The sequence below is a fragment of the Polyodon spathula genome, chromosome 7 (genome assembly GCF_017654505.1).
Source record: "Polyodon spathula isolate WHYD16114869_AA chromosome 7, ASM1765450v1, whole genome shotgun sequence".
Lineage (NCBI taxonomy): Eukaryota > Metazoa > Chordata > Actinopteri > Acipenseriformes > Polyodontidae > Polyodon > Polyodon spathula.
This window is the reverse complement of record NC_054540.1, coordinates 42,087,515-42,107,794: the sequence shown is the minus strand read 5'-3', so window position 1 is coordinate 42,107,794 and position 20,280 is coordinate 42,087,515. Positions and strand designations below refer to the sequence as shown.

The 20,280-nt window shown below is 43.6% G+C and overlaps 1 protein-coding gene across 2 annotated transcripts in view; it reads left to right on the top strand.

The window, feature by feature from the left end:
* Positions 1-20,280, top strand: part of LOC121318631 (plastin-3-like) — a 40,380-nt gene that overhangs the window by 14,677 nt on the left and 5,423 nt on the right. Inside the window, exon 1 of one of the 2 annotated variants that reach the window (XM_041255518.1) lies at positions 17,374-17,461. The exons of the other annotated variant lie outside the window; for it this stretch is intronic. The gene's annotated coding sequence lies outside the window, so the exon portion shown is untranslated. Of the gene's footprint in view, positions 1-17,373; positions 17,462-20,280 lie in introns of those variants that run through there. 2 annotated transcript variants of the gene reach the window in all.

Below are 20,280 nucleotides of genomic sequence, written 5' to 3'. Positions count from 1 at the left end.
AGCTCTTTCAGAGAGGTTGTATGACAGTTCAAATGTGTTCAGTGGGTAGATCAGGGTAATGCTCTCTCTCGTTGCAATTTTCAGGAATTCCCGTGAGTTTGACACCTGAACTTAAAGGAACCATATTCTGTACAAATTATTATTATTATTATTATTTTTTTTATTATATAGAAATACAGCAGTCTCTGCATATAGGAGCACCTTCTAAGAGAACACCCTTGTGGTGAAACTGATTTTTCTGTAAATGTGCCGCCTAAAGGAACATAAAGTCTGAATCGGACACAAGTTGCCGAGCAGTTTGGTGTTTTCATTTCTGATGAGTTGCTTCACCATTCTGTTAAATCATTTTCTGTATGTCTTGAATATTGCGCCTTTACAGGTATTCATAACTCATTTAGAGCTGCTGCTGCATTTAACCTGTGTAGGGGTGCTGTGTTCATTTAGTTTGACAGTTAGTTTCTTACCGTTAGTTAGTCTGTTACTTTATAGTTCATTAACATACACTTGCCTGGGGGTCAAGAAGAGCTACTTCCTTGTAGTGACCCCTGGGCAACGTCTCTGACGGCAAAAAGCTTTTAAAATCGAACTTACCGTGCAATGCTTAAGCAAAGCAGTGTTGGGCTTAGTTAGTACTTGGATGGGAGACCACCTGGGAATACTGAGTGCTGTAGACTGCATGTTAAGCTCATACGAATATATATATATATATATATATATATATATATATATATATATATATATATATATATATATATATATATATATATATACATACACACACACACACACACACACACACACACACACACACTTGCCTGTTGCTTTTCTCTGACTTGCTCTATTCATTTCATATGTTGATGCACGTGCATCATGACAAGTAATATATATTTATTTATTGATTCATAGTGTGTCTAGTGGTCAACTTCGTCTTAGAGAACACTTTGCCTACTTCCCAAGGGGTGTTCTCTTAGCTGGAAACGACTGTGCTTATATTTCTCATCGGTTTAATGACACTTTTTTGTAAAATTCTCAGTTGCTATTTCTGCCTGAATTATTATTTTGCTAGACTTACTACACAGATGGAAGACTTCTGTTGCATACTGTAGCAGTTTCACCCATTCCAGGTTTTAATATGTACTTGATTTGAAACAATGTATAAGGTAACAATCTCAGGGGTGTCTGTTAAACTCATTAAACCAGGAATGGATCCAACTGCTATGCAATGGGAGTCTAATTTCTACCTGTGTTACTAACCAATGTCCTTTTTCAACACGGGTGCTACATCTGAAAAGACTACTCATTTTTTTAAATGCTTGATGGACGTGGGATGAGGGTGTGAACCTGTAACCTACCCCCTCTAACTGCTGACAATCCTGATTTAACAGTGAGTTTGCAAATGGAAAATCTATACAAAACCAGAGTTTTAAGTAGGTCGAAAGATTGTTCGAGACAAGAATGGAATTTTTAACTGCACTTACGTGCCTTATTTTGTTAATTGCAGAAATACAAGAAAAAATGAGAACAAAAACCTAACTCCCATAGGAGTACTAACTAAACTTTTGGTTCTTCCTAACTAACTATCACACTGGACAGCTAAGCTGTTGACCAGTCACAAAACCCTTTATATTCAGATTACTAAACAAACGCAGACAAAAAAGATTTACACACTACTTTTAAAAAAAACAAACCGAAAAAACCCACACAGGTCACTTCAGTGACAGCCTGCCTTCACACAGACAGAACAAACATTTTCCTCTGTTTTTAAATACCTGCTACAGGCAGGTGACAATTAACTAACAGAAAAAATAATTACACCTGTGGCTGTGCAAACACAGCCACACCACATCTTTTTTGTGGCAGGGACAGAAATTAACCCTATCCCTGCCAAACTCCCAACACTTTCCTTCCAGGCAGAGATCTGATCTGCCACAGTAAGTAAAGAAGCTACAGCTGCATACTGCAAAAATGCATGTTCCTACATCATCTAAAAACAAAGTGCTGCCATTGTCACTCGTTACAAGCATAGCACAATGGAGAAAAAATAATTCATTCAAAATAGACTTGAATATTCAACCAAACAGAAGTCGGAAAAAATGAGGTTCAGACCAATAACAGAAAAATGTAAGGAGACTTTTTAAAAGAGCACGAAAACACAAAGAAAAGAACACTTGCTGATTGTAAACCTCAAAGTCATCTTTGCAGTCAGTGGGAGAAACAGAACTTCACCAGATACCAGAAAAAGACAGCATAGCAGCCGGGGCAGGGAGGCGTGGCCCTTGTGTGTGCCGGTATTGTACAGCAAGACATTGCACTGAGGAACATGTTCTAATAGAGCAATATCCCAGAACTAAAGAATACACTGTGTCGGCCTTACTTTACCCAGTGAATTAACTACTTATTTCTAGTGAATATGAACATCTGTTTTTTTGTATCCGAATGCATGTTAAAAAATATTTGTTCAGGTATTTGTCCCAATTTAGTGAATTCTGACCCAGACATTTTATTGTGAGAGAATAATATATTCTGACCCAGACCTTACCAGAGATCACGTTAATGCAAAATTTTGCATCCTAGATGCAAAATAAATCCATTGGACGGAAAAAATACTTTGTATTTTCACGGGACGCACAGAATGGAAAGGGACGCAGATATGAATATTCGTGGTAATCTATTACACTGCAGCAATGACCGTAAACTACTTACCTGTTTTAAAAAGAAAAACTCTTCTGTAATAACAATATCAAACTTTAGCGTCCACACTGAAGTATCATTTCATGTTTAGTCGGGCATAATGCTTGCACACAGTGTTATTAGAATAGTTTGGTTACAGTTCTTAGCAGCTGAATGAACATTGGAAATTAACATGATAGTACCTCATCATGCACTATCATTTATTGTAAAATGATGCGTTATGTCCCATATTAACAGAGGTTCATAATGCTAAGAAATAAAAGTATTTTTAAAAAAGTAGTGCAAACACACACACAAGTAGGGCTTGAAGTTTTCAGGTTTTTTATCAAGTGACAAATTTAGCAGATTCTGTTTCATAATTAAACTCCTCAGAAAAAGCTGATCATTGCTAAACAATCTTTGCTTTTACCTTGATAAGCCTAATTCTGGTCTCTCTTTTTAATTTTATTTTACAGAGCTGAGAAATTACTTGAATTGTTTATCCCTGATTCTACTTAGCTTTTCATTTTTCAGTTGCCTAATTTAACATTGTGCTTTTGTTATTTTCTACACTAGTTTAACAGGGATGCCCTTTTTAAACATAAAAATGAATAGCTGGTGCAGAGTGTACACTGACGGGAAGTCAGTTGTCAGTCAAGTTTTTTTTTTTTTTTTTGCTAAGTCAGCATCTTCAGGGGATTCTCATGAAGAAGTCGCTCATCTGCATCCCAGCCATCTGCTTCTGACTACGAGTACTGCAGTGACCGAAGCAGTTGCAAGCAGTAGTAATGCACAAAAACGCAAACGAAAAATACATTCTTATAATTTTGAATGAGAGATGAAGTATCCATGGTTTATCAAGACAGCAAGATGTACTTGTGTGAAATTGCTGCTGGGCAAAAAACAAACAAACAAAAAAAAAAACAGATGCACGGTTTTTTCAAGAATACGTAGATAAAGGCAACAACCACGGTTTGGAATCCTGTCTCGTCGTCATGCGAATGGTCTACTGTTAATATATATAACAAAGAAAGTGTGACTCTGTTTATGTGTGTATCTATACAAACACACACACACACACACAGATTTTTTGAACTTCTACATGCCATAGAGTTTAAACGTTCATAAAAATGTACCAAAATGCACATCCCTGGAGTTTATTAGCCTTTGTGTTAAAATGTATATTTGATGGATGGGACGCAAAATTTTGGGCATGTGCGTTTCAGGAACACACGAAAAGAAAAGTGAAATAATAATGTATTCTGACCTATACATTGTTACTGTGAGGTCATATATTTTGACCCAGACATTATTTTATTTATATTAAACGTGTGCAAAATTAAATGGTAAGAAAGTGCTGCCAAGAGAAAGGGCTCCTTTTAATTGTCATACTGTACCCTAGAGGCCACATGCTTCAGTGCAAGTACAGGTAAGATCAATAAGCCAGCTTGGAATGACTTGACTTGTCTAGTCTCATTAGCTGTACTCTGTGTTCAGACCAGCAGCAGGGTGGGCCCAGTGCAAGCATCCTTATGCTGCACCCCCTCAGCTAGGGAGTAACCCTTCTGATTCATGCATCACACTGTCAAACACATCTACAGCAATGTGACACCTTCAAGGAGAGCAGTTACAGAGTAACCCTTCTGAGTCATGCATTGCACTCTCAAACACACCTACAGCAATGCGACATCTGCAAGGAGAGCAGCTATAGTAGTTGGGGTGAGGGGGTATTGTGGTGTGGTTAGTAAACAGTGTAACTGTGATACTGCTTCTGCTGGCTACTGTCCACACCCGAGTTGGAGTCTGTAATGAGATGCATGCTGTAGTGATGTTGATTATGGTCTTGCATGTTTGACCTACTAACGAGAGGCCCATGCTTTATGTAATCCTTCCAGGTTTCAGCAGCATTGTTGCTGCATGAGCTCAGAATTGTGCAGAGTTTGAATCTGGTCATAAGTATTTTGGAAGCAGTAGCAGAACTGTCACTTTATTCATGTTAATAAAGTGTAATATATAGCCGAGTTAGATACCACCGGGCTGTCTGTATTTGGGATGCAGATTGTACATCAATAAATGAGAACTTGATAAATGATAAATAAATAAATGGCAACAACTGTTAGTTACATTTACTGGATCATCCCTTCAGCCACACTTTATTCTACACTTGGATTCACAAAAGATTACACATTTCTAAATAACATTTAGGTGAAAAAAAGTGTTCTTTTTGTAGACAAACAAATATGTCCCATTCACTTGAAACCTCGACATATCTGTGCTAATGGTACCCTTTCAAGTACGAAATGTGTCCATTACATAATGGGTTAACTTTGTTTACCTGAAGACTTGCCAAAGCTGTCACGCAGTAACCGGCAACGTCATCATGCCAGTCTTCGCCCCTCATGGAAGTTACTAGGCTCTGTGACGGTTGAGCAGCGCCATTTTCTTTTCAACCTGATTCAAGCAAGCTGCAGAGAGAGTCACCATTTCAAACTGATTCATCGAAAGCTTTTTAGGAATTAATCGCTGAATTATTCTGTAATTTAAGCTTTTTTCCGGAGATTTTGAGTGTTTTGTGAGCCCTTGTGGAAGACCGGGAGCCTACGGTTTCCCTGCGCTTCCTCCCTGCGGATCATTTCACCCTCCTTTCTGGAGATTTTTCAAGCTGTTTGGGCTCAGATAGTCTTGCATCCGTACTACGTAGTCTGAGCTCAGGCTAGTGTGTGCACCTGTGTATTGTGTATGGTATATATGATTTGTCTTGTTACTGTATTATTTTGTTAAACGCTCTTTGTGATTTTCTCCGCTGTTTTTCTTTTCCAGGTGCACTATGTGAGTTGCAGATTTTTTCAGGTGCTCAGCTGGCTGGCTACTGGCTGGCAGGAGCTGGTCTCTGTGTTAATGCCGCAGTGATGGGCAGCTTTTTAGCAGCACGCTGTGAAGGCTTTTTAGCTCAGGCTATCAAGCGGGCACACACAGGCTGGTCTGTGCCATTGCTTCCAGCCCCACCTGATACCACCACGGTTGCCCCAGCAGTGGCAGCCCATGCACCGAGCCGTGGCCGCACCAGCCTGTGCAGTATTTGTTAGTACCGCCAGTGCACCACACTGGGTTGCAACAAACTCGGTACCGAGCCGTGGCCGCACTGGCCTGTGCATTGTTCACCGGTACCGGCCGTGCATTGGCCCGTGCATTGTTTACTGGTACTGCACAGAGTACTGAGGCGTGCACGGTACCGGACATTCATCCTGTGCACAGCACTTAGTAGCAGTAGAAACTTAGCAGCAGTAGAAAAGCACCACAAATCCACAGACCTGCGCTTCACTGGCGACCCGTTCCACAGTGGCACCCCAGACCCCAGCAGCCCCCTAAAACAGTGCCGATCACACTTTCATATGCAAACTGCACAGTGCAAAAAGTTCATAACAAAACATAATGTTAGGTTATTACCATAACCCTGGTTCCCTTTCAATTCGAATGACAACCATTACCGAATGGGAAAGCTGTACCAAAGCTGTCGTGGCTCCAGATTACCGATAGTACAGCCCCACGGCAATAGCAACAGAGCCCACATGACGCCTAAGGGCATACCGCCTGCAAAACTCTAGAGCCCAGAGATGGTCTCGCTCGGTTTGTCACAAAGGCAGTAAAAACACACAAATGTCTGACTACCTGTCCATGTAGCAGCTTTACATAAATCATCTAAGGAGGCGCCATGAAAGAAAGCCCACGAAGTTGCCTGGCCCCTGGTAGGATGAGCGGTAATGTCCCCCGGGAACGGGGAGTCCATCTGTTCATACGCCAAGCGTATCGTATCTGTCACCCAGTGTGCTAGACGTTGCTTCGATAGGGCCTGACCTCTACAGCGGGACCCGTAGCAGACAAACAGCTGGCTGGACTGTCTCCAGGATGCCGTCCTATCCAAATAACAGCGCAGAGCCCGAACTGGACAAAGCGTGTGTTGGCTATGGTCCTCCTTAGACTCATACGGGAGAGGCCTGAAAGTTTCCAAAACCGCTGATTGGTTAATATGGAATGAGGATACCACCTTTGGCAAAAAGGATGGTTTTGTTCTTCATATTACCTGCGAGTCACTTCCAGTGAAAGCCATACATGTGTCGTCGATTGACAGCGCATGAAGCTCACTTACTCATCTGGCTATTAAAAATGCCACTTTTAATGAAATGGCGCAATTCTGCTGACGCCATGGGCTCAAATGGAGGATCCATAAGGGTCCGCAGTACCAGTTCTAGATCCCACTTGGGGACCATACTTTTCATAGGAAGACGAAGCCTCCGAGCCCCTTTAAGAAATTGCACTGCCAGGAAATGTGCCCCAGGGGACACAAAGTCAGTTTTGTCATGGCACACTGATATTGCTGCCAGGTATACCTGCAAAGTTCTGGTCACCTCGCTATAAAAAAGATATTGCTGCTCTAGAAACAGTGCAAAGAAGAGCGACCAGAATTATTCCGGGCTTAAAAGGCATGTCATATGCAGACAGGCTAAAAGAATTGAATCTGTTCAGTCTTGAACAAAGAAGACTACGTGGCGACCTAATTCAAGCATTCAAAATTCTAAAAGGTATTGACAGTGTCGACCCAAGGGACTTTTTCAGCCTGAAAAAAGAAACAAGGACCAGGGGTCACAAATGGAGTTTAGAAAAAGGGGCATTCAGAACAGAAAATAGGAGACACTTTTTGACACAGAGAATTGTGAGGGTCTGGAATCAACTCCCCAGTAATGTTGTTGAAGCTGACACCCTGGGATCCTTCAAGAAGCTGCTTGATGAGATTTTGGGATCAATAAGCTACTAACAACCAAACGAGCAAGATGGGCCGAATGGCCTCCTCTCGTTTGTAAACTTTCTTATGTTCTTATGTTCTAAAGTGGACACTGATTTTCCTACGTCAAACAAGTGTTGTAAGAAGGTTAATATCGCCTCAATCGAGCAAGTCACCGGATCGTGACCTTTGATAAGGCACCAGTCTTGGAAAACTTTTCATTTGTATGAGTACTGGGCTCTAGAGCTCGACGCCATAGCAGACGGTATTGTTTCTACTACTGCATCTGGCCAACCTCGTCTGAATAGACGGCTCCGTTCAACGGCCAGATCCAGAGTTGGAGCTGGGCTGGGTTTGGGTGCCATAATAGCCCCTCCGATTGGCTCAGGAGGTCCTTGCGTAGCGGGAGCTGCCACGGCTGATCCAACAACATGTCGGAGAGGAAAGCAAACCAGGGGCATTTCGGCCATCTTGGTGCAACCAGCAGAACCTGTGCTCTCTCCACCCTGATCCTCTCTAGTGTCAGGGGTATCGGTGGTAGCGGAGGGAACGCATACAAGAGCCCCTGTGGCCAGGGGTGAGCTAGCGCATATACTCCCAAGGGACCCCCATCTCTCTCCATGGAGAACCATAGGGGGCAATTTCAGACTCTTGCCGGCCGGCTTTGGAGACGGTTTTAGACAAGGTGGGTGGTGAACTCCTACGTCGGAGGTTGCGGATCGACAGACTCCCTAGGAGGGGAGATCAGAGTCTTCCGGGAATTGTCTGGGCACTCGCACCAGCCGGTACCGACCTCGGACCAGGTGCACCTTGAGCGTATTCACCCAGGCTTGAAGTGGGGCGCATAAGTCAGCAGATCACTTCACAGAGCTTTCTCGAAGAGTGCGGTTGTGATAAACAAACTGCTTCTATCAGGCATGTGGCTGCCATCAGCCCCAACAACCTTTGATATAGTTTGACCTGTAGTAGAGCGTCCTCTCTGAATAGGGAGAGTGTGGTCTGCAACGACTGAATCCTGTCTTCCGACAGTGAGGCAAGCATGCTGACAGAGTGCAGTTTGATCACCAGGAACACTGTGGACTAAGACGGTACGAAGTTGCTCTTCTGTTGATGTATGAAGAGCCTTAGCTTCGTCACATGTTCTATGACCTGTTTTGTGTGCGCCTCTGTGTATGCCTTTGACTGCGCGCAAGTCAACCAATCGTCCAGATAGTTCAGGATCTGAATATCCCGCAGCCTGAGTGGAGCCAGTGCTGCGTCCATGCACTTTGAAAAATTGTGGGGCACCAGCGGGAGACCAAAAGGCAGCATGCAGAATTCGTACGTGTTGCCTTGAAAAGTGAAGCGCAGATATTTTCTGTGTAAGGGATGGATCGGGACGTGAAAATAGGCGTCTTGCAGGTCGATCGATGTGAACCAGTCGCCCTGTTGGACGCACTGGAGGATATGCTGTGCTGTCAACTTGTTGAATGTCCTCTGTTTGAGGACAAGTTGAGGACCCTGAGGTCCATAATTGGTCTGAAACCGCCATCCCTTTTGGGCACCAGGAAGTACCTGGAGTAAAAGTCTCTGAGGGCATTGCTTGGACTTACCAAGCGTACAGCATTCTTCCTTTGAAGATTGGCGATCTCCTGGTGAAGGAAAATCGCCCACGCTGGTTCGACGGTGGTGAGAAGCACGGACCTATATGAAATTGTAGAAATTTGGAGAACCGGTTACCCCTGGCCTGCGGTGGTCCCCTACCGCTGGCCCTGCCTCTGCCTTTGTCTGATTTGTCTACTCTTTACCCCAGCAGGCTGTGCATTCCACCTTGGGCGCTGGCTGTAAGCTGGAATGCACAAGAACTTTGAGGTGACCTCCGTGGCCTTGTGGGATCTCTCAAGCTCCCCTGTGTCTGCCTCCGTGGCTCTGTCCTGCAGCCTCTCCGCCAACTGGCTCTGGTACAACACCAGTATGGACATGGCGTTTGCTGCTCGCACGGACAGCACTGCCGATGCGTATGCCTTTTTTTTTTTAGCATTGCATCCATTGTTCTGCAGGGCTTTGATGGGCATGTTGGGTCCTTGTCCCCCTTGGTAAAGGTGGAACCTTGTACCAGCACCATGACGGTGTCCCCGATGGTGGGGAATGCGCCTAGGCCCACTTCTTAAGCTCCTGCGGTGTGTAGCAGAGACTCTGCTGTTCTGGAGACTGAGGGCGCAGACTCTGGGTTGCCCCAGGAGGAGCGCATCAAATCCAGGAAGTCCTGGGATAAGGGGAGGGGGTGCTGTGGATGTCCTCTCTGCTGGAGGAAGTGGATCCCCTTTCCCTCCTGTTCCGCTGGCCATGGGACGTACGTGTCTGCAGCTGCCCACTGCATTAGTGCCCGGAACTCCTCCATCTGGGACACATGTGGTAAGGGCGGTAGGGTGCTCCCCACTGTGGCCTGCCCGACGGAGGTGGCTGGGTCTGACATATCCGACCTGGACGCCGTGAAGGACAGCTCGCCTGGGCTAGGTCGTCTAGGCAGAGGGGACGGGGAATGAGACTGTGGGGGGTGGGGTTTGCCTGGTGGTAGGGGGCAGTCTGCCCTGGGATTTTAATAGGGTCTGCAGCATAGTTTGCTGAGCCCTGACGGTCTCCGCCAGCTCGGCGAAGCGCTGTTCGCCAGAGCTTGAGCGCCTCCGAGGCTACAGCGGTGGAGAACGTCTGTGCCTGCATGGAGAAGGGGAGCGGCGCCTGCCTGGCAATCTCCTGCCCCCTGGGGAAGGGGAGCAGTACCTGTGCGGCGACAGTATGTCCCCTGGTGAGTGTCCCCTTGAGTGGTACCGCCTCAGTGGTGACCATCTCACCTCCCCTGAGAGGTGCCTGTGCCTCTGTACCGGTGGTGGGGAAGGGGAGGGTGACCCGGTTGTGCGGGAGAGTTCCCTGGTCAATGTATCGGGGTGGGGGTGGGGGGTCCTGGAAGACCTCTGCGGAGGCCTTGGATCACCGATCTCATTCTCCCCTGGCTTGAGGAGAGAGATTCTGCTGAGGATAGGGCTGCTCTCCGTCTCTTCGTTCTCCTTGAGAACTTCCTACAGGGAGAGCAGTCCAGCTCACCTGCCAGTGCCTTGGCCGCGTGTTCTGACCCGAGGCACCTGGCACAGGATCTATGTTTGCAGTTGTTGTTGTTCCAAACTGCTATGCTCAACGAGCAGCCTGCAGATGCGTTTTTTTTTTTTTTTTTTAAAACGATTCACGCATCGGTTTCTCCAGCAATGTGCGATTGTGTTTATTCCAGCAGTCAGAGGGTCGTCGTCAGTGCAATTAAATGCAATCTGGCAATCTTGCATTTACCAGTTACTATACCACTTCTGATAATCTTTTAAAACTAACTGAGTGTACATATCTGCAAACACTTGCATCTTATATTGCATTCAAACTTCTTACCATGTTATCCAACATACACCACTTTTAGCAATAAAGATGGGGGGGGTCCTACCGCGACAGGGTGGCCCACAAGGTACCCCGAGCTGCCTGCTGTCCTCTTCGCTGGGTATGAACTCTGTATACGCCCAAGTCTAAACTGTCATGCTGTGGTCATTACAATATGTTTAAGTATTTATCATGCATGATAGTTATTTGTCTCTTGTGTTTCAAGCTACAAAAATAATCTTAAAAGTGCATGTTTCTCCAACAAGGCTATTAACTCTTTAGCCAGTATTTGTACCATTTGTACTATTTAGTCCAGCAATGTACCCACCAAACAAACCAATCAATCCAAATACAATACTGATTGTTTGAATAACAATAAACCCACACATTGAACTGGTGACCCCGTGTTTGAATTAAGGCTGGAAAGGTTTGAACAGTAGATGGAAATAGCAATCTCAGGTGGCACAGTATTTTAGTAAAGGGTTAACGGAGAACAGGCTGTTTTATGAGGGTGTTGCTTTAATTTTTCAAAAGGTTTTATGTTTGGTAAAACCTTGATGTCTTTTAAACCACTGTGATTGAACCCTGCATGCGGTAAAAAGCAAGTTACATTTGAAATAAATACAGAAGTAAAATAAAGATGTGTATAAAAACTCAATCAAGTCTATTTTGTTCTTGAATGTAGGCCGGTGTGAGAGTTTAAATGTTAAAGGACGTTTACAGAAAAAGGTTAAAATGTTAAGTCAATGAAATGCAAGTTTACAGCACTGGTTTTACTTTTTTATGCAGTACAATGGGAACAGCAAGTTAGGAGGGTCTGTGTAGACTTCTGTACTCCAGCTGTCCAGGGCTCCTGTTTCTTCTCATGCCAGCTTCCCTCCCACGCAGCCCTCTTTAGGCTGTGCAATAAAGGTATTGCTCCACCCATTTGCAATGTGGTTATATGTGCTAAAATCTGATTTAGGAAATGTGACCTAAAATAAGCAGCAAAAAGTTTCATCCAAATGTTACTTAAAATCTAGAGGAATAATTGGTTTGAGTTATAAATGTTGGATTTCATGTTAATGCTATGACATTTCATACATGAAATCACATTTAAAATATGTGAATTGTGTGTCTGCCATGATGATTATTTTTTTTTTTTTTGCGCTGCAGTAATACCACATCACTTTTCATCACCTTTTAGTCTCCGGTTAGCTCCGTATTTATTAGTATTTGTATCACTGTTGGTTGAAGGCTAAGTATTGATGGTATGCGGCAAACTTTTAAGCTGATGAATATTTACGTCGCTTGGACTGGAGTCTCTAAATTCTACATTCATCTCAAGATGCAACGATCTGCAAGCAAGAGGGTACCTGGGAGTGGGGAGATCAAACCTGCTGTTTATTATTTAAGGTAACTTTTTCTTTTTTTAGTTGGCTTTTGTTAAAGGTGAGTTTGTTACACACTGCTGCCATGTCGGCCCTGGCCTCGGAGAAGGGAGTTCCACTGCTGCCATGTCGGCCCTGGCCTTAGAGAAGGGAGTTCCACTGCAGGCCACGTCGGCCCTGGCCTTAGAGAAGGGAGTTCCACTGCAGGCCACGTCGGCCCTGTCCTTGGAGAAGGGAGTTCCACTGCAGGCCACGTCGGCCCTGGCCTTGGAGAAGGGAGTTCCACTGCAGGCCACGTCGGCCCTGGCCTTGGAGAAGGGAGTTCCACTGCAGGCCACGTCGGCCCTGGCCTTGGAGAAGGGAGTTCCACTGCAGGCCACGTCGGCCCTGGCCTTGGAGAAAGGAGTTCCACTGCCGGCCACGTCGGCCCTGGCCTTGGAGAAGGGAGTTCCACTGCCGGCCACGTCGGCCCTGGCCTTGGAGAAAGGAGTTCCACTGCCGGCCACGTCGGCCCTGGCCTTGGAGAAGGGAGTTCCACTGCCGGCCACGTCGGCCCTGGCCTTGGAGAAGGGAGTTCCACTGCCGGCCACGTCGGCCCTGGCCTTGGAGAAGGGAGTTCCACTGCCGGCCACGTCGGCCCTGGCCTTGGAGAAGGGAGTTCCACTGCCGGCCACGTCGGCCCTGGCCTTGGAGAAGGGAGTTCCACTGCCGGCCACGTCGGCCCTGGCCTTGGAGAAGGGAGTTCCACTGCCGGCCACGTCGGCCCTGGCCTAGTTTTCTGTATCGTACCTGATGTGGCCAGTCATCGCATAACAGGGAGGTGTGGGCTGGAGAAGCTGCAGACGGGAACAGAGCTGCGCGCTGCATGCTTCAAGCTGTTTTCACTGTTGCAATGTGGCTGTTGAGAAAAGTTTGGCCAAAAAAGATAATTGTGTCAGCAAGTGGGAGAACAAAGAAACAAAAATTATTTTAACAATTTGGGCTGATTCTGAAACCCAGAAATCGTTAATGGGCGCTTTGCAGAATATACGTGTACTTGACGAAAGTTGTATATAGAGTGAAAACAAAAATAGTGACAAACGTTCTTTCAGTTGCAGCATTCATTGCTTGGGCAGTTTTTTTCTGAATGTAGTACTGTTATGAGTTTCTTTAAAACACAGCACAGTGTTATCCCACAATCCCCCAGTGACTTGGACACTGGATAAGAACTACTGAGGTTGGCCACGTTTTGTAAAAAACATTGCAACACATTTGCAGAAAGGTTGATGCTGATCTTAACTTGATACAGTACATGTACTGTGTACAGAAATGAGTGCTGGAAGTTTGTCTTGCCTTGCGCAGTTTGAGATGCTCAGTCTGTGTGCAATAACACCTGTTGTATAAAGAGACACCCAACACATGATGGTACACATTAACTAATTACGAATCACAAACAAGCATTGTACTTTAACTTGTATATGCAGTGTACACAGGATATGCCTGCTTAGAATTGTGCTGTGCTTTATGTTGTGTATGGGGAGATGTTTGCACAGGATAGGATCTCTTGGAATTATTACAAATTATTCATATTTTCCTGTGGCAAAGTGGCTGTAGTGCGCAGGTGTAGACGTGATGCGGTACACAAGTAATAAAAAACAAGTGATTGAAATGTCCTAACAATGTTTTATTTGGGGAGGGTTTGTAATCCAAGTCGTTTGTGACTGTCAACAATATTCCCAGGCAATACACAGCAATGTGTATTGTACTGTTTAAACAATGGGTTACAGTCCCAAAATAATGAACACCGTATTAAACACACACAAGACACATGCACAATCACAAGTCCACAGTGAGTGCTAACGTACAAGTGGTGAAATTACAATTTCTCTGTGTATAATGGTGAAGTGTTGTCTGAGTATATGCTGGCCTTAAGCGACAGCTCCGGATCATGTTAGCTGTCTAATAAATAACTAACAGTATAATTAGACCCAACAAAATAAACAAACCCTAAACACTTGCTTACTTTATGCTCGTCCTTCAGCTGTTCCCTCTTAGCCATAACAAAACGAACACCTCGCCACACCCCCTTTTGTACCGTCAGTCACGTCCCCTTGGTTAGCGAGTGCAGCCGTTTCTCCTTCAATCCAAGGTTGCCACATCGCTTCCCTTCTGGGTCGATGACTTCGTGTACCATAGCTCTGACCCCTTTCTATCTAGTTGGCTGACTTCCAACTATCCCTGGGAACGAATTGTCAGGCCATCCAGTCCGGGGCACGCTGTTCCCTTTACACAGCACCCTCACAGGTTGGGAGGGGAGATTTACTGTAAGATTCTATCTTTCTTTCTTTCTTTGTCACATTCTCACATACAATTTATAATGTGGAAGTGGAGTTCTGGATTAATGCTTTAGTAAGGATTAAAATTGCTTTACAGTATTTTCTCTGTTTGGAAGTCTGAAACTGCAGTACATGAGCTGTGTTCCTGACTGATTCCAGCTTGGCATTCAGCTTTTACCTGGCACTTACGTTGATAATTCAATCCCTATTTGGATAAATAGGACAAGTTGTTTTTGCAATTCTGTGTGAAATGGCATCAATTTTCTGTACTGACTATTCCAGTATTATGAGTTGTTATCCATTTAAGGTGGTTGGCCAGAGAATATGGGAATGAATTAGTCTTCTAGTGTAAGTGCTGGCTGGGGGATGTAGGAGCGTTCTTTTATTTGTTGTTGCAGGTAAATTAGAGTATAAGACACTGGGCACTGTTTAATGCCAGGAGCAGAATACATGGCTATAAACTACAATGGGGAAACAAAAGAAGTTACTGTAGCAATTGTATTATAATATAGACCTGTATTAAAAATTGCTATATAAAAAAAGAATAGCTGGCTGTTTAAGAACAATACATAGGTGTTTGCTTTAAATGAAAGTACATAAAACAAACAGCACTGTAAATATCACTTCAATAGACCCTCAACTAGTACACTTGCTGATTATCCAAACAAGCTGCAAAAAAGTGAATTCCGTGAAATTGAAACACAGTAGAGACTCCAGTTAGCCCTTTATCCAGCCCTGGGTTCCAGCCTGCTCTGAACTGATCACAATGATAGCCACAGCACACAGCACAGCACACACCACAGTCCGACAGTACATCGTGCTATGGAAAGCTACCTAGTGCAGGTCCAGAGATCATTCCCTCAAGCTGCAGGATGTTGTCTGCCCTCTCTCTCGTGCACTTATTGCGTGATGTCTGAGTCACTGAAGATCTCACTATTTTATGATTTGTTTGCCTTGTTATGCTGCTGGCCACTGCCCTCTTTTATTAGAAGCTTGGTTGGTTTTCATTCAGCTGTTTTTACCACACGTTTAACCGTATATTCTAGCTTATTTTAAGATCCCACAAGGACTAGTTTCACAGACCCGGATTATTCTGCTAGTACCTTATCTACAGTGTGGTAGCACACCAAGATAGGTGCTAATCGGCATCTGTGAAACCGTAGAACAATGGGGTGCAAAATGGGTTTTTCCCTCCTAGTTTCTACTTGTTTAGATTTTGTTTTGTTTGTACCAGAACTTTTCAGGTATTTCAACTCTGTTCATCAGGCTTCAATTACATTTCATTTGATCCAACAAAAATGTATTGATAATTGTAGTATACACTGTTTGTGGGCTTAGGAATGCTTGTGAATGCTGCTGTAGCTAGTTTTAGACCAGCAGAGACATGGAAAGGGGTGGGGCGTGGGTGAAACTGCAAAGTGTGGGATGCACATTTTCTTGTACTTTTTTCTTTGTATTGGAGGGGGAGGGTGGATGTGACAGTCTAAATCAGTAGGGCTGGCAACTGGCAATAAAGATCTATAAATATCCAACCACAGCATGTAATGTTCATTACATCTGTTCAGATAGAATTTTCACACACAGTCAGTAAATGTGGAAGTTAGTCTAGGTACAGTAATCTAAGACATAGTGGACTGTGGTACTGTGTGCTGTGTGTGCAAGATGAGTGTCTCGTTAAAGTTCAGCTGGGAGTAGAAATAAAAACAAAGCAAGCGGTAGAATGCTGCTGGCAGGAAGTGTTCTGGCTTGTCGACTGCGCTGGCCTCTGTGAGCCAGACAGGAATGCTGGGTTTTCAGCTAGCACACAGGGTGTGGAGACAGAGCGCTCACAGGACTGCGGCTAGACCCTCCATTTGTCATTTTAGGACAAATAAAGGGTCTAGGCTTTACATTTTCACAGCAAGGGTTGCTCCTGTGTGCAGGGTTGGGAGTTTTCTTCTAGGTGTTCTGCCTGCAGAACTGCAGATTTAATTGCAAACTGTTGAAGTGTGCTCCATTGCTTACAGTCTGGGGAGTGCACTCTTTCCATGCACCTCTTTACATTGAGTTTAAAGTGAATGATTTTATTTTATTTTTTTGTATAGTGTTGTAACATGTCTGTACCCATGTTCACAGGGTTTATTGTTAATGGAACAGTCATTTTAATGGGTTTCTGTAAATGACCTAGAAGTGAAGTCTGTTGAGTTATTGAGCTGGCGTTTGTCACACATCTTTTTTAACCTTTTTTTTTTTTTTTTTTTTTTTTTAAGTGATGCTGTAGATAAGTTCTGAAAAGGGGGAAAAAAAAAAACTTTTAAAATTAATCTTTCCTTGTTAACAAGGAGACACGGACACATTTCAGGAGGGTGGTAGGAACCTGACCTTCAGATTCCAGCAGTATGAATGTAGTTTGGCTTGTTCTGCTGCTGTGAGTGTGGCGAGGCCATGGTCCCTGACCATCTCGTGCTCTCGCTGGCTTGTTCTGCAGCTGTGAGTGTGGCGAGGCCATGGTCCCTGACCTCCTTGTGCTCTCGCTGGCTTGTTCTGTGAAGGTGTGGTGTGATTGGTGAGGCCATGGTCCCTGACCTCCTTGTGCTCTCGCTGGCTTGTTCTGTGAAGGTGTGGTGTGATTGGTGAGGCCGTGCTCCCTGACCTCCTCGCGCTCTCGCTGGCTTGTTCTGCCGCTGTGAGTGTGGGGAGGCCGTGCTCCCTGACCTCCTCGCGCTCTCGCTGGCTTGTTCTGCCGCTGTGAGTGTGGGGAGGCCATGGTCCCTGACCTCCTTGCCCTCTCCTTGGCATGTTCTGCTGCTCAGCACTTTACTGTCCTGGTTTGCAGATGCTTTGTGAAGTGGCGGGCACCTGCCTCTGTGCACTGTGGAACTGCTGAGGCATGGCATAGCTGTGGGATGAACTGGAGGCTTAGGCTTTGACTGAGTTTTTGTTATGGACCTGTAAGTATTTGGGCTGGGTCAGCTGATTTTCAGCCTGCTGGTCATGGGTTTTAATGATTGTTTTCATACATTTTACATGGAATTTAGTACAGGTCATAATCAAATTGATAGTGATTTGGTAATTGTACATAAACCCAATACTAAAATGGGACTTTCATTCCAATGGACTGTTGTTTGGGACAACAGCTATAATCTGCTCTCATTAACACCACTGTTCAATATGCAATGTTGTCAGTGTTTGTTTATAAACGTGCCTATGATTGATTTTAATACTGAATATTTCTAGTTTTCCTTTTCCTTACACAATAGAAAGGTGCTAGTGTAGTTCTCAGCGATTTTCTCCATTTTATGTTTTGAAACATTTAGTATGTTATGAATTAGTTACAGTATGCCTTTGAAATGCCCTTATGGTAACGAGCGGCACAGCTGCAGTTTTATACCAACACATTGACGTAGCATACCTGAAAATACTTCTGTGCAAAGCAGCCATACAGGTGCAGTGTGCTCTGTTCAGCTTGACCATCAGTGTTATCAGACACACTCTACTGTTACAGATTCATATTTCTCGCAAGTCCGTCCTCCCTCTATCTCCAGTGTATCTCCTTGTTTGCCACTCCTGTCTTTTTTTCAGTAAGTCTGTTTTAGCGGACTTTATTATTTTATTCAAGCAGCACATACAGTAGCAGCAAGCTGCAGTAACTGGTAGGTTAGTTAGTGTAAAGGATGTGATCTCTGTCGCTGGTAGGTTAGTTAGTGTATAGGATGTGATCTCTGTTACTGGTAGGTTAGTTAGTGTAAAGGATGTGATCTCTGTCGCTGGTAGGTTAGTTAGTGTATAGGATGTGATCTCTGTTACTGGTAGGTTAGTTAGTGTAAAGGGTGGGATCTCTGTCACTGGTAGCTTAGTTAGTGTAAAGGATGTGATCTCTGTCGCTGGTAGGTTAGTTAGTGTATAGGATGTGATCTCTGTCCAGCTGTTTTTAAGCACAGTGTTAAGTGGTTCTGAAACGTCTTCTAATAATGTTAGAATTGTGGGGGGGGGGTTTGTTTTGTTTTATTCAGACTGTTCTCAGTAATGAATGAATAACTCATCAGTTTGCCATATGTTTTTCATGCAGGATTTGCCCTGTTAGGGAAGTAAAGTTTATAACAGAAGGGCACATTGCAGGCTTTCAGTGAAGTATGTGAAATTACTATGGCAGGTAGGGCTGTGTACTGGCAGTATCTTCACCAGGCTGGATTCAGACCAGTTCATATCAGTTTATGTGAAACGGTCAGAAAACAAATGTCAATCCACACACTTGACTTATTTATTTGAAATGCAGTAATAATCTGATTGTGGTGAGTTTGCTATTTTATTTATGTATTTGAAATGCAGTAATAATCTGATTGTGGTGAGTTTGCTATTTTATTTATGTATTTGAAATGCAGTAATAATCTGATTGTGGTGAGTTTGCTATTTTATTTATGTATTTGAAATGCAGTAATAATCTGATTGTGGTGCGTTGCTAAAGACTTCACTCGGCTGGTGCTTTGGTTCACTTGTCACCTTGTTTCCAGGGATAGCTGACCCCAGAACTAGGGAATGTTTACAGCCAACCCTATCACTTCTGATTGGCTAGCTGTAGCAAAGGCCAATCTTCTGTTGGTTACAAAAAAACCCAGAAGGGGCTGCCAGGAGAGAGACATACATACTCCTATTTGAAACTTCTTCAACTTTGAGGGATTATTTAAATTGGGATAAAAATTAAATAAATAAACAAAAGAAAAAAGTAACGTTTACTGTTTAGAAGCTTTTCCTAGCTAAAATGTTTGTTTTAAACTGTATTCCAATTTTATTTATTTATTTATTTATTTTTATTATTATTATTAATAATAATAATTTGTTTTGATAACCTAGTTTGTCATTTACCGTCTGTACATAGTTTTTTTTGGATTTGAACGCTACTTTGGAAAATAAAAAGTATTACGCTTTTTAACTTGATTTGAACAGAAGCAATACAAGTTATTTATTGGACATGCTTGATTTGAAACTATTAGAACATGAAGAATGACATAAGTTTATAATTACACAGATAAAATGCTTACATATGATATTAGGCTATCCTATATTATTATTATTATTATTATTATTATTATTATTATTTGTAAAATAACTTACAGACTGTAATTGTAATATGTATGTATGTATGTATGTATGTATTTATTTATTTTTCAACAAACTAAAACCCCTGCACATCAGCAGCTGAAAAGGTGGGGGGAAAAATGGCAGAAGCTTTTTGTTTTTTAAACTATTTTCATATTTCAGTAACTCGAAGTATTATAGTTTTACTCTTTTAATATGTTACTGACAATTGCTGTGTTCCAAACTGCATTGAAAGAAACATTTCCTCAAGTCTGTTATAAATGTGTTGTGGTGAGGAGGGGTCGCGCGGATTTTGTGTATCTTGAATTTAGTGAACCAGTTAAACTACACGGCTAAATCTAAAAAAAATTATAAAAAATTAATAATAATACCAAAATAAAGCTACACAACTGCACAGCTTTTGGAAACAAATGTGAGAGAGTAGGTGTTAAAACTTCATGCAGATATTGGACTCCATCTGCGTTTCCTTCCATCTGATGTAGATGGCTGAAGTGTAATGCTGGCTTCAGGGATCTGCCTATTTTGCCTCCCTGGCGCATCAGCACACACAACGGCTGCAATGCTGGCTCCAAGGATCAACCACAGTGCGGCCTCCCCTCCCTAGTGCATCAGCTTGTCAACCGTCTGGACTGAGCTGACTACGGTACTTCTCTGGGGTCTTCAAATGGGCACC